The sequence below is a fragment of the Emydura macquarii genome, unplaced genomic scaffold (genome assembly GCF_026122565.2).
Source record: "Emydura macquarii macquarii isolate MOO-44397 ecotype Brisbane River unplaced genomic scaffold, CSIRO-AGI_Emac_v2 contig_1390, whole genome shotgun sequence".
Taxonomy (NCBI): Eukaryota; Metazoa; Chordata; order Testudines; family Chelidae; genus Emydura; species Emydura macquarii.
The window spans coordinates 18,075,248-18,088,908 of NW_027131527.1; the positions used below are offsets into that span (position 1 = coordinate 18,075,248).

The window sequence follows — 13,661 nt, forward strand, 5'->3', positions numbered from 1 at the left end:
CAGTTGGTAAACAGGAGGGTTGTAGCCCAGAGATCCAATTTAAGAGAAGTAAGATTGCAGGGTTCCACCCAGACGGGGCAAAGGTAGTAAACCCTGTCCCTACAGGGGTGCACTGAAGAGTGACTAAACAGAATATAAAGCACAGTTTTCACTGTAACTGTGACATTGTGAAATCCAGTTTGCTCTGCCAGGTACCCAAATTGCTCAGTCTCCTCAGAATTATGCATTCAACAAAGAGAAAAACAGCTGCCAACATTAATGATTTCAAACAAAAGCCAGTGCACATCCATGGTGGCACTGCAGGCATTACAAATAGGACTGAAGAGTGACTAAATGGAATATAAAGCACAGTTTTCGCTGTAACTGTGATATTGCAAAATCCAGTTTGCTTTGCCAGGTACCCAAATTGCTCAGTCTCCTATTAGAATTATGCATTCAATAAAGAGAAAACAGCTGCCAACATTAATAATTTCAAACAAAAGGCAGTGCACATCTATGGTGGTACCTCAGGCATTACAAATAGGACTTGTTTTCTTTTGTCATTTATTTTTTACAGATAAAACAAACAACTAATATATAAACAATGGCATCAACAGAAAATCATTGGAAGATTCAATTCAAAAGCTCAAGTACCAGCAACCTCTCTGTCTAATCTGAATCACAGAATTTTGTAAGTTATTTTTAGTGTACCATTTCTTATATGTGAATCTTATTTGTAGGGCATTACTACTGCCTTCCTTCATTTTTAATTTTGACATGTAATAACATTTATAATGATCTGAGTGATTTTCAGATCAATAACTTAAAATTTTATGATGATTGGTAATAACAATAGTTCCTCTTCCTTTACTGGTATGTCATTCTAATAGCATGAACTTTTGCCAAGGGTTATGTCATTTATTTCAAAGACTGTTTCTTTTTTAATGACTGGCTTTAGTGATGCAAGTCACTTATTGAAGGTTCCAAGGAAATATGTGGTGCAAATGCAGTTACTTTGTGATAGAAAAAAAATCAGCAGTTTTCTTATTATCTAATAATCCAATCTCCACCGCCATACAGAACACACAAAAAGCAATAACTAATTAATGCAAGGATTGACCTAAAGCCACAAGACAATTCAGTCAAATTTTCCATTCACATTCCTATCTTACTTTAAATTGCATAGATATTGCAAGAGTTTGAAATCGGTGTGGGATAAATTTGTATTGTAGCTTGTTGAGACACCAAAACAAAACCAGTAAGTTACAGGCTCAGAAGCTTAAATTTGACTCTCCTTCCTTTCTATGGGTTTGCCAGACCTTTCGGAGATGAATCTAATGCTGGTTTTACAGACCTGGAAATGGAAATCCTGAGTTTGTTTACAGGTAAAGTACAGGTAGTGGCTCTGTAAACTTTCCCTCCCTCTTCAGGGAGCCTCAAACCTGACAAGTCTCCATGCCCATTCCATTTTTGGTGTTTCTGCTGTGACTGCCTAATAGTGCTAACGGTGCTGGTTGAGATTATGATATAAACTCCTGGATTGAGACCACCAGCTCATTTCTATTAACCCACTCAACAGTCATCATCTTATGATTTTCAGCCACTATGGAGTTTTCTTAAGCCCAGTGACTTAGGTGAGAAAATATTCATTTTTAATTAACAATACTCTGAATGATGTCATCCCCTAATTAAATCATACACTTAATAGGACTTTTATATATTTTTCAGATTTTATTTTCCTTTTTATTACAATTTTTGAAATGAAAAAACCCCCTCAAATCTCCATATAAAGATCACTCTTGACCAAATGAAACAAGGGTAGCCAAGAACATTTGCCCACAGTTTTGACAAGAAAATGCCACAAAAGACACAGAAGCCAAAAATGTCCATGTATCCCAACTCATCAAAATGCTGGTATACTCAGTAAAAGGTTCATCCTTCTGGAAACCTAGCACAAAAACCTGCCAAAACATTTTTGTAGTGGAATGTATGAAGCAAAATTGTTGGGGAATTTTGCAAATGAGCCATTCTTTTGATTTAATTGAATTTTAAAAACCCACCTTTAAAAACACATCAAATTTCAAAGGCCCTAGAGTAATTGCAGGTTTAGAGGGAGTCTGGCTGGGCAGAACCACATGAGTCAATCACCTGCTCCTGAGGGCATGAGAGTAGCTGAGAGTGTCTACATAAGTCAGCCAGTAGCTGCTATCTCCCTATCACTTCTTTACAGGTTGGAAAACAAATTGGTCATTTATCCTTCCTTCTGCCCTTTTATATTATTCTTTTCAGTCTTCTCTACACTTTTCCTTACACAGACCCTCTTTACACTTACCTCCAAGATTCGGCGGCAGTCGACCGGAGTTACGCAAGCTATGCAAGAAACTTGCGTAACTCCCGTTGACTTCTCTGCTCCTCTTCTGTGCACTGCCTTCACTGCACTGCACCACTTGTGAAGCTGGTCTCAGTACATGGATTTCTGGATCAACTGAGCAGGTCTTCACTGACCGCTCAGTCAATCCAGAGAAATCGATCTGACGGCGGCGACTTTGCCGCCGTCTGTGTAGCTGTAGCCACAGTCTCCACCCCTTCACTGATTAAAAAACATAATATTTAAAAGAATCTTTACACTGCTAGTGAGAGTTGGGATCCACTTCTGGAGACAAGTCCTTTGTTCAGGTCTATGCTGCTCTGAAAACTGAGAGATTAGAACCAAACTAAGCAATGACAATATTCAGAACTCACGTTCACTGACGGGCCCAGGAATCCTCATGAATAGAGTACGTGTGTATCCAGTCCAAGAAGCACTTCATACCTTCCAGTGTGTTCAAAGATCTCCATATTGCTCTGATATCTGGTTCACTACTGCAGTACTCCCTCTAATCTGCACAGACTGAGTAGTAGAATGCAATACAGACTGAACACTGGACCTGGTATTAGAGCAGTCTAGAGAGCTCCTAGTACGAGGAGGAGTGTGTGCACCTATTCTTATGTCTTGTTCAAGGGCCCTCTTGCACTGTGCTTGTTAAAAACACAAAGTCTAAAAGCTATTGTTGAGCACTGCTCCTTTTTCTCTGAGTAATCTCTGATCCCTCTGTTGCAAATGAAATTATTAAGCAGAATTCCTGTTTCTCTTTCTGCCACATTTTCAATAAATATAGTTGCAAACTAAAAACACTGCTGCATTCTACCTGAAATGCAAAGGAAAAGGAATAAGGCAGCGAGTGGAGATAGAACTCATGCTCATATTCCATGCTGAAGGGTGATGTATAAAAATCTAAACTGATAGACAAAATTAGATTAGACAGCTCTGAAGTACTTTTGATTTGTAAGTGAACTGCATCCCAATGACACAGAGTGAGGTGAAACCTAGTTTAAACGTAAAACAATTTACAATGGTAATAGAAATGCTATGAGAAAAATTGTTTCCATTTATTTTCCAAAGTGTATTAGCCCAAACACTACAGTGAATAGGACACCAAATATAGAGATTTGGTTAAAGTGGTAACTGCAACTTTAGTTAGCATACATGAATGTAACAGAACTAGGGAGAACAGTCAGGTGTTTCCTCCCTGCACAAACTACCTGTCAGATTAAGTCCAGGGCAATTCCCAAACAAACAAAAGTGAATTTTTAACACGAGGCTATCCCTTGGCTGCTCATATGAAATCTAACCCATGATCAGCATCAAGCAAGCCCCAGATCCTCATGTGTGTGGGTATGGGTTTAAGTGAAGGAAGTCTCTTTTTGCACCAGATAATGTAGCCCTCACTTTCTAGGCAATGTGCAGCAAGAGTCCAGCTAGATGTTACCCTGATAGTTCCTTGGACTGCAGCACTAAATCTGGCCCTCCTGCTACCTCAGTTAACTTGCATTGGACACCTCCTAGAGTTGCAATAAATAACTATCAATACTACTGTCCCTGTCCCTAGCCAAGCCGCCTGTGTACTTTGGGGAAGATAATTCCTTCCTCCCCGCATTGCAATGCAGGAAAAGTTTTAAAAGGGAGCTGGCTGAAATTCAGAGAAAGATGGAAAATCTAGCAGTAAAAAACAGGAAAGGAAAAACAGAACAAAACAAGGGAAGGACAGGTGGGGCAAAACAAACAAATGGTGCAAATGGTTGTGTATGCCTGGGAAGCACAATATAAGCTGCCCCACACTTGTGCAGGTGCCACTGGGCCAATGAGGTGTCCTCCAAATCCATGAATGGGCCAGTGGTGTGGACACTAAGAGCTGCTGTCCATGCATAAAACTGATACCACTACTCCTCCGCATGGCTGCCAGGCCTCCCTGCCAGTCCAGTCATGCCATGTTTCATTGTGATGAACCAAATCACATCATCATTCGTTTATAACAATATTTTGGGTCACTAATATTAAAGTTCAACACCTTTCTTTTAAGCAAACCTGAACAGACTGGTTACAATCTGAAAATCCATTCATGAGACAAGCTCTTTCAAAGAGAACTTGAGGACATTTCACTGAAATGGGCTTCACTTTGCTGCCAACAGTTATGAATTCACATGACAGCTTCTAACCTCTTAGCTTTGAGAAAATATTACTGTTCATAATGTCTTTATCAGCTTAAGGGTTTTGTGCTCTTTGGCTGTTGGAATGTTTAAAATGACAGTTCAGAGCCTGAGGATTAGAGCCAGAGCCTTGTAAAGATTTTTTGTTAAAATTCATTCAGAAAAAGGTCAAGAGATTTCAATAATTAGAGCAACATCCTTACAAAATTAGTTAGGCCAAGGTGCTAACATTTGGGAGAACAGAAGAAAACAGATCTAGCCTCTCTCACTCTTCTGAATTCTTATTTCATTAGACCTCAGTTGGCTTTTGCATGGCTTACTCAGCTTAACATGAAATGTTTCTCTCCTGGAACCACTCCAAAGTTGCTGCTCTGCTTATGATGTGTAAACTGCTTTAGCTTCCACCACAGTGCAGGCAAAGACTGATTTTTTTAAGGCAGTTATAATTCACACACATTTAAAATAAATATTTTAACCCTTAAAACATTTTTCAGACTTCCAGACAAATGAATGGTTAACATGGAGGGGGGAAAAGGTGGTGGTTGTGGTGGGTGGCAGACTTTATGGGAAAATAGTCAAAGAAACTCTATGATGTATTAGCAATTTGTATGGAATTTCAATGAGAGTTGTAGTGATAAAATGTTAGTCATCCTTCTGAATAATTAACCCTTAACAAATATTTATGAGAATATGGAATAAAGCAGGACCTGGAGTCCTCATGATGTTCTTGACTCTTGTCATAATCTGGTTTTATGGTATGTTACAGAAACTGCACTGGTTTCTTTAGTGAATCGTCTTCTTGGTGTGGATGAAAGTCAAGTAATGGTGCAATTTTCTTTTGCTATTAAACACCTTTGATACTTTTGAAATGCATGTGGACTGTGGCAGATTCACAAAGTTGTTCTTGAATGTCTCTGTTCTTTCTGAGGATTACTACAAATCATATCCTGTTGCTTTTGTTCCATGTGCAGATTATTAGTTGAGGGGGGATGGGCTATGGTGCCTTCAGTATACAGATGAGACTCAGCTCTATTTTTCTCTCATTACCCTGATGGTGAAGTTGCTCATCTTGTCCAGCATCAAGCTGAGATTCAGGCATAACTGAGACCTGGCAGCCTGAGGCCAAAAAGACAAGGCAAAGATAATGTTGCTTAGCTGGGTGAAACAATGAGAAATAATAGTGGAGGTTATATCAGCTTTCTTGAAAGAGGGAATTTGCTTGCCTTTTGTATTTCTGGTTCGCAGCTTGAGCTTGAGAATCAACTGCGACTATCTAGATAGAACCAGTGCTTTTTCCCATCTGCATTGGTAAGATGGCTGTGACCTTTCCTGTTGGATGTGGAGTTGGGCTTCCCTAAAATTATCTATGCCTCTGACACCTCCAGATTGGTGTAGAAACATATGTTTAATGACTGACGTGCCACTCATAGTAATTTGCCAGCTTTATTAATAGTGATATCTTTAGTGTTTAGAGTTTTGTATTCTGATATGAGATTTGCAATTTGAGTGTTTTTTTAAAAATTAAAATTTGAAAAGCCAGAGCTGGTTTTGATGCATGTAAAAGTATTTCCAAATGAAACTTCTAATTGTTTTTGTTCATCCACAACTTTTTATAAGCTACTCTCAGTAAAAAAAAAACTTGCTTAGTAGCTGCACCACTCCTAACTTACTAGCTGCAAACTCTGGAAAAAAAGAAATTATGAATAATAGATGTCCTGGTTTCTAGCTAAGTGAAGATACACAGTAAATTGAATTTGTTTAAGTAAAATGTACAGTTTACTCTAGGCTTTTTTTTTGGTAAACATTAGATCAGAGTGTATTTTTATGGATGTACAGAAAACTCAGTTGTAGTGTTGCACACATTAACTGTAAATGAGCTAGTTGATACTCCTTTAAGGTATCCCTTTAAAGTTGTCTGTATTAGCACAGGTGATACCTCTCAACAAAAAAGATGGGATCAGTTGACACTTAATTGTCTGGAGATATCTTTGTTATTCTGTAATACCGTTATCTTGATATAACAAATCTCAGAAAACTATGATTGCTGAAGATAGGAACAAATGAAATCTACATGCTCATCCTACCATAATAGTAATAACTCACTCAAAACCACCGTTCACCAATTAAAATACAAGTGCTTTTTCTCTCCTACCATCTACACTATTTCCTGCTTTCTGTGGTCTCCAAAATATATATGTTGGACCAGAATAGCAGCAGCTGTCACTGAGCATAGCATTTAGAATACAGACAGGCTAAAGAGAATGCAAGATGAGTTGTCTTAATCCTAACAGCTGACCTGCTGAATGAATGGGAGCAGCAAATATTTTTTCCAAGTAAAAGAGTACGTATTTTTAATTCCAAATGTATTCATGTTGTCTCAACGGGAAATAGTTTTCTCTATTAATAGTACTCATTTGCCTTACAAATTGTGCTAGCAAAATTTTGTGGGGCTACAAGAGGGAAGATATATGCCTCAAAGTATTTTTCTGTATTCACTATTTCAGAACTGTTGGTACAGTTACGTTTTGAAGGCACTCTACCTATTTATTTAAGGCCTGATTCCACACCTTTACTCAAATTGGCCCTAATCCAGCATGTATTTAAGCATGTTCTTAACTATAAATACATAAGTAGTCCCACTGGACTCAATGGGACTACTCATGTGAGTTACTATTAAAGTTAAGTACATGTTTAAGTGCTTTGCTGGATCAGGGACACTGAGCAGCACATTGTCTCAGGAGTAGTCCCATTAAACTGAGTTGGGCTATTCGCAGAGCAAGATATTACTTGGTGTGAGTAAGGAGAGGCAGAATCTGGCCCTTAGGGATTCTGGCTCTGCTTTAATTGTGTGATGATTGATTATAAAAGATAAGTCAGAATTAAGTTCCTGGTGGACAGCAGTATAAATCCAGGATTTGCAAATGGCTTTGTTTCCTTGTCACTGAAAAAGATTAGATTAAATTAAATGACAAACTTTTGTTGTGGAGAGCTCTAAATGTCATATTTTATGCAAGACAATTTAATTTTGAATGCTAAGGAATATGGTAGGAAATCACCTGTAAAATTACACATTGCACAGACATGTGTTCGTAAACACACACGCTAATGATCACATTAAAATTTAATTTAATTATTCATACCCACTTAATCAAATATTGCACTTTGCTAACAATCTTTAACAATGTATTTTGCTTCCAGTACTAAGAATTTATATTCAGACTTTTGATAACATGTGCAAATATGCTGTTACCAGAGGGTAGATATTTAATTTTTTTTCCCAGTATAAACCCTAGAGGCAAGTCTTATAGTCAAAGATGCTGGAAAGAACAGAAGAAAATATGTGAGGAATACATATTGTTCCATGCATAAAATCATTCTAATAAAGGTAACAAAATAAGTGTTATTTAGGTAATATATATTAAAGCAAATAAAAAAATCACATTACTGTGTTTCTTGAAAATAATGTGTTTCTACAATCATTCACACTCACATTTTTACTTCCCATTTTAATTAAGAAATCTAGATTTAAAACAAGTCCTCTTTCTACACACTGTTGTCAGAGCAAACTTTATAACACATTGACTCCCCTTGGAGGTCAATGGGAGTTTTGCCACTGAGACTCATGGAGCCAGGATTTCACTCATTATTTATATTTATTAGACTTATTACTTCCAAATATATTGTTAATTGCAAAAGTTCTCAAATAATTTTATTCATTAATCTGAAACAATTTTTTTTCCAACCTATCAAGGCCAATTGGCAAAAACCAAAAAAACAAATACAACAACAATCAAACTCTTTCTTTCTTATTCATTTTTTCCCTTCCATATACACTCTGGCAAGGCACCTCCTCTGTCTTGCCAGACTGAGCACTTCCCGCTCTGGCGGTCGCAGAGCTGGGGTAAATCAGTCCCTCCCTGGACAGTGTTTTCAAGGTAGGCCTCGGGGCAGGCCTAAGGAAGACTCTTCTACCAAACAAAAGAAACAAATTTACAAACACAGAACAGAGGGGGATACCTTTCCTGCCTCCATTGATGGGGGATGTTGTCCTGTCATTGGCCCCAGAGTATCAGTCCTTCTCCTAAGCCGGCATTCAGTTTTATTTTTTTCCCGTATGGAGAGGAGAGCAGCTTATCTCCCTGCTGCCAGTAGTCTTGCAACAGCTTCTCTCTTCCCTTTCTCTCACCAGAGGAGGGTTTTAAAGAGTATCAGATAGCCCTTAATTGGACTGAGGTATCCCTAATTGACCTAAGGCAATCCTTTCTCAGCTTGTAAGAAAAAAGGCCTTTATCATTCTAGCGCTAACACACCCTTCCACCACCCTCTTGCAACTGTCCAGTCTGACTTTATCACATCACTTACCCACTACAGTAGAGAAAATGAAGCATAAATGTTAGCTTTGAGAGATGTGCTACAGACGATATCTGATCTTTTCAAAAATCCATGTCATTCCTTCTGGGTAAGAGCTTTCATGTAAAAACTAATACCTGCAAAGTGTTTTAATACAACTTTTTCAATAAATATTAAAAACCAGAGAAAGAAAAAATGAAAATTCACTCTTTCTGTAGTATTCAAGCCTAATATGATAGTGTCACTCAAAGCCTTCAGAAATAATCATCCAGTCTGTTGTATAAATATATAAAAAAAAGAGTGACAACATTTTTTTCCAGCCTCACTTTGGGCAGGCTTTCCTTGTCAATTTTATGTGGAATTCTTACTCAGGTCTCTAATATTCAAGTTCTTCCACAGAGCATCATCTTCCTTGCTATTACAGCATTCAGAATGTCCATTCTTTTGAAGGCAGGGGTTCAGCACCTTCCCCGAAAGGGCCCTTAGCTCTTTCCTTACATATGTGTGCGCGCGCACACACACACACAAAGCTTGCTTTTTAAAAACCTTGTATTATTCCTTGAAAACTAAAAAAGTGGGAGGAAGAAAAGCCTGCTTATAGCAAAAACAGAGAGAATTTCTATGCACTTGGAAATATACCTAAATAAGTGTTAGAATCTCACATCTGTCATCCTGTTGGAGTAAAATTAGATTTTTCCCTAGCCAGCTAATTAATCGAGTAGAGCTTCTGGAAATCCATAAAAAGGCTTATTTACAAGAATGCCTAGAGGCTGCAGCAATTTTAATCGCAGTCTAGGAATAATTCCATGGTCAGCTATCTCTTAAAATGTAAATTAGCATGAAAAATGCCCATACTGTCTATTTAAAGCCTGTTTTTTATAGATCCAGTGCAGCAAAATGCTTAAGCACATGCATAACTTTAACCATATGCCTAAGTCCATCCCAACTCAGCAAAGAAGTTAAGCATGTGCTTAACTTTAAGTATGTGCTTTAGTTCAATTGACAGCAATGGAACTTTAGTACATGCACAGTGTTAAACACATCATTAAGTGCTTTGTTGAACTGAGACCTAAAAGACCAGACTAATTTATCCAGCTGTTCACAATTTGGTCTTTACAATCTCTTTGTCCATATGGCACCAGTAACAGGACCCTGTCCTGTTACTGGTGCCATATTGGCAGTGCTTTATACTTGAATATTAAGTATATCAACTGTTCACAACCAATTTATATATCCATGAAGACAGTGGGAAAGATGAGCTTTTCATAGTCAATAGTTTTGACTGACATACAGGACCTAAGAGTTGACTATAGTTTCAGAAATGACATCAAGGTGGATAAGGGTTTCAGTCATATCTGTGATTAGGTGTGGAGCAATTGTACTAATTTTGCAGCACAGCATTAGAAATTGAAGACCTTCTCTTTGTCATTCACCTGGCAAGGTCTCTCAGTGATAGTCCTGCATCTCTGAAGAGAACTGCAGAAATCAATTTACTGAAGATATGTGCTCAGCAAAGGAACTGATTTTTACTCTGTTTGTACTCAATGTCCCTTCATTTGAATCAGTTTTCTTGCAGCTGTGAATCTAGCTGTGTAGCTCTAGATAAACTGATATACTTATTCCAATGCTGGCAAGAATAATCTGCATTTAAGCCTAAAATATGCAAAGTTTGGGGCAGATGGATATAAAAAAGGACTGAAATTAGGAGGAAACCAGAGAGCAAGGATAACAGTAATAAATTAATGAGAAGATATGACCTATGAATGGTTAAGACCCATGATTCTGTATAACTGAAGTCAATGGAAACTTTTCTATCCTATTCCATATAGGTTTTTATACTACACTCATCATCATAGTATCTGAGCACATACTACACATATGTCATGTGTTTGTTCTCTTATCTTCTCCTCAGAAGGAGAAGTGTGTGCAGTGGAGTGAATCATGGTAGGGTGTTGTTTTAACACACAAATATAACCATTGCTATATTAGAGAAGGCAAGGTCAAAGAAATGAGCCTTGCACATGAAGCAGAAAGTGGTGAGATTTGTAATGGTCCTCTGGGGGAATTCATTCCACGGTCTTGGGCCACCTCCAAGAAAGTTCTGTCTCCCACACAGCCTAGCTTTACTCTTGTTATGACACTGTGTGAGAGAGGAATATTTGTTGGCCATGGTCTTCATCCCAAACCTTTTAGATATCCTGGGCCCAGGCCATGGAGTGTTTTAAAAATAAGGACCATGACCTTGAACTTGAATCAAAATCTCTGGGGGTGTTTTTGTCATTTGTGAATGGTGATATGAATACTAACCAACCTTCTGAGGTGTTGTGAGGCTGAATTCATTCAAGATTGTAATGTGCAATTGAGATATTTGGATGAAATGCCTTTAGAAGCACAAAAATATTGCTATCACTATCATCGTTATTTATTAGAGCAATGAGTGACAGAAGAGAAAGAGCAGAAGGCAGCATTATGGCAAAGACTCAAAATGAAATGCTAGTTACCACAGATTAACAGTAAAGTAAGTGAAGGCTTGGGAAAGATGCTGTTGGGGGACAGGTCAACATGTGGTAAACCTTAATGGAAAATGACATGCTATGGGTAATAACTTTCATTTAATTTTTAGGTCTTCCCAAAAGAATGAAAATGTGCAAGATATTTCTCAGAAAATAAGGCAACTATTGCTTTTCAGGAAAAAAAACACAAAAAGACATTTTTATTTTACATAATGTTTCTTTATATTACATATCAGTTTAATGTTCAGCAACTTGACTTCATACACCATATGAGCAGATTATTGACTCAATGGAAGATGCTCAGATACAACGGAGATGAATGGCATGTAAGTAAATGAGTCAACAGGATGATAGATAGATAAATAGCATTGAGGGATTTGCCATTGTAGACTGCAGCTACGCCTAGCCAAAAAGCTCCTTCTTTCCCCCAACAATGAAGTCCTATGAGAATCAACATCATTGTGTGAATGATTGTTTGTTTTTCTGTTAGGTCATATAATTAAAAATCAGAATACTTACTTATCTTTATTTACTTTTTGTTCTCACACCCTTGGACAGCTGTCCAAGGGCCTGGATACCAAGTTGAGGAAGATATTTCCTGGAGTAGTTTCTACCTATTTGGCAGACATTAGCAATTTCTGAATGTAGCTCTGGGAATGCTACAAGGTCTAATATATGTAGATTTTGGGCTGTCTGAACTGTCCTGTTTATCTTTGATATATTTTGGACTAGGAATACTAGACACAATTTCAACTCTTTGCAAATAAGATCCCTTGGCTTCCTATGTCTATTTTACGGTGAGATTTTATGGGTGTTCTATAAACTTGCTTCTGGTCCTATAAAGTCCTACATTCCATCAGGTAGCACATTTTTTGTTGTGAATTCATGGTAGCATCTAGTTATGTGCCTCTTTTGTCTCCCTTTACCATATGAAAAAAACCCCCCTATTATTTGCATGTTTCCATGTCAGTATTGCTCTGGGCATCCTTTCTTCAGCTGAGGGTACTACTACAATGTAAATACTGAATGGAATTAATGGTAATTAAACTTCGTAAACAATGCATGTCAATACAAAGTAAGTTTGAATGCATATATCTATTAAGTATTTTTCAAGAGTGAATGCTCCGGTTACAATTTTCATAGGTTATGACAAACAAAATCATTGTATTCTGTTGTTGCAGCTGCACAGGATTAAAACACTTCCACTTTCACTTTCAGTTTGATGTGAAACTCCAACTCTTTCTTTTCCACCTTAGTGAGGTCCCAGTGGTATCAATATCAAATGTCTATTACTTTGTTAGCTGTTCTTTGTCTTAGGTAGAGTGAGCACTAGTTTGATCACAAGTGTATTGCGCCATATTCTGGATGTACATATATCAGGCAGTGACTGCCAGAGCACTGAGTTCCTAAGTGAATGAGTCAAACAACGTAGAAGCCAACAAGACTGCCAGTAGAAGAGCAAGACAATTAGAATAAATGGAGAGTCCCTTTTACTAGTAAATGGTTCTATGAGGAAGGAAAGAGTTGGCATATGGTGTGTGCTTGATAGAAAAGCATGAGCTTAGTTTGGCTTTTGCTTGACTGAAATGTGCTATTTTTTTTATAACTAAAAATACTGTCAACAACTGGAATAGCAGTGACAACAACTTTGGAGACTTTCTGGTCTCTCTTTCCAATGGAAGTCTACGACAGATGCTGATTACAGAGGAAGTCTAGCTGGAGGCAAAGAAAAAGGACAAAAATGGGACCCATGATGATAAGAACAGTATGGAATAGAGGTCTGATATCCAACAAAAACTGTGCAAACCCCATGTATAACAACACAAGCCTACTGGAAATGTCTAATAACTTATACAGACAACAAAATTACACAGGAAAGACCCCATCACCATATTTAATGGCTAAGAGTTTTCATTGCAGAATATTTTATGTGCCTGCTAGATTTCAGCTTTTTGTTACAAAAGACTCCAAAAAATTGCACTCTAATCTCCATAGAACTGGCAATTAATAACTGACTGTCTCACCTAAGAGACATATACTTGCATCTAAACTTACTCAAGGGATGAACTCTCAAAAGTCTAAAATTCACAGAGGTGTTTGGAGTACCATCCTTATATTTATACAAACCACATCTGAAAGTTAAACTACAAGCGAATGGTAACATTCTTGATATTCAGCCAGGATTTGAATCCCAGACATTCCAATTTCTAACCTCATCACTGGGTGCATTATTGAAGAGCTTAAAGTCACACCTTGGGGATGGGAAAGCTATCACCACAAAAGTTGAGATTA

The 13,661-nt window shown here is 37.7% G+C and overlaps 1 protein-coding gene across 4 annotated transcripts in view; it reads right to left on the reverse strand.

The window, feature by feature from the left end:
• PRKG1 (protein kinase cGMP-dependent 1) overlaps positions 1-13,661 on the reverse strand; it is an 819,482-nt gene that overhangs the window by 27,788 nt on the left and 778,033 nt on the right. The window contains exon 1 of one of the 4 annotated variants that reach the window (XM_067552764.1): positions 2,722-2,794. The exons of the other annotated variants lie outside the window; for them this stretch is intronic. The gene's annotated coding sequence lies outside the window, so the exon portion shown is untranslated. Of the gene's footprint in view, positions 1-2,721; positions 2,795-13,661 lie in introns of those variants that run through there. 4 annotated transcript variants of the gene reach the window in all.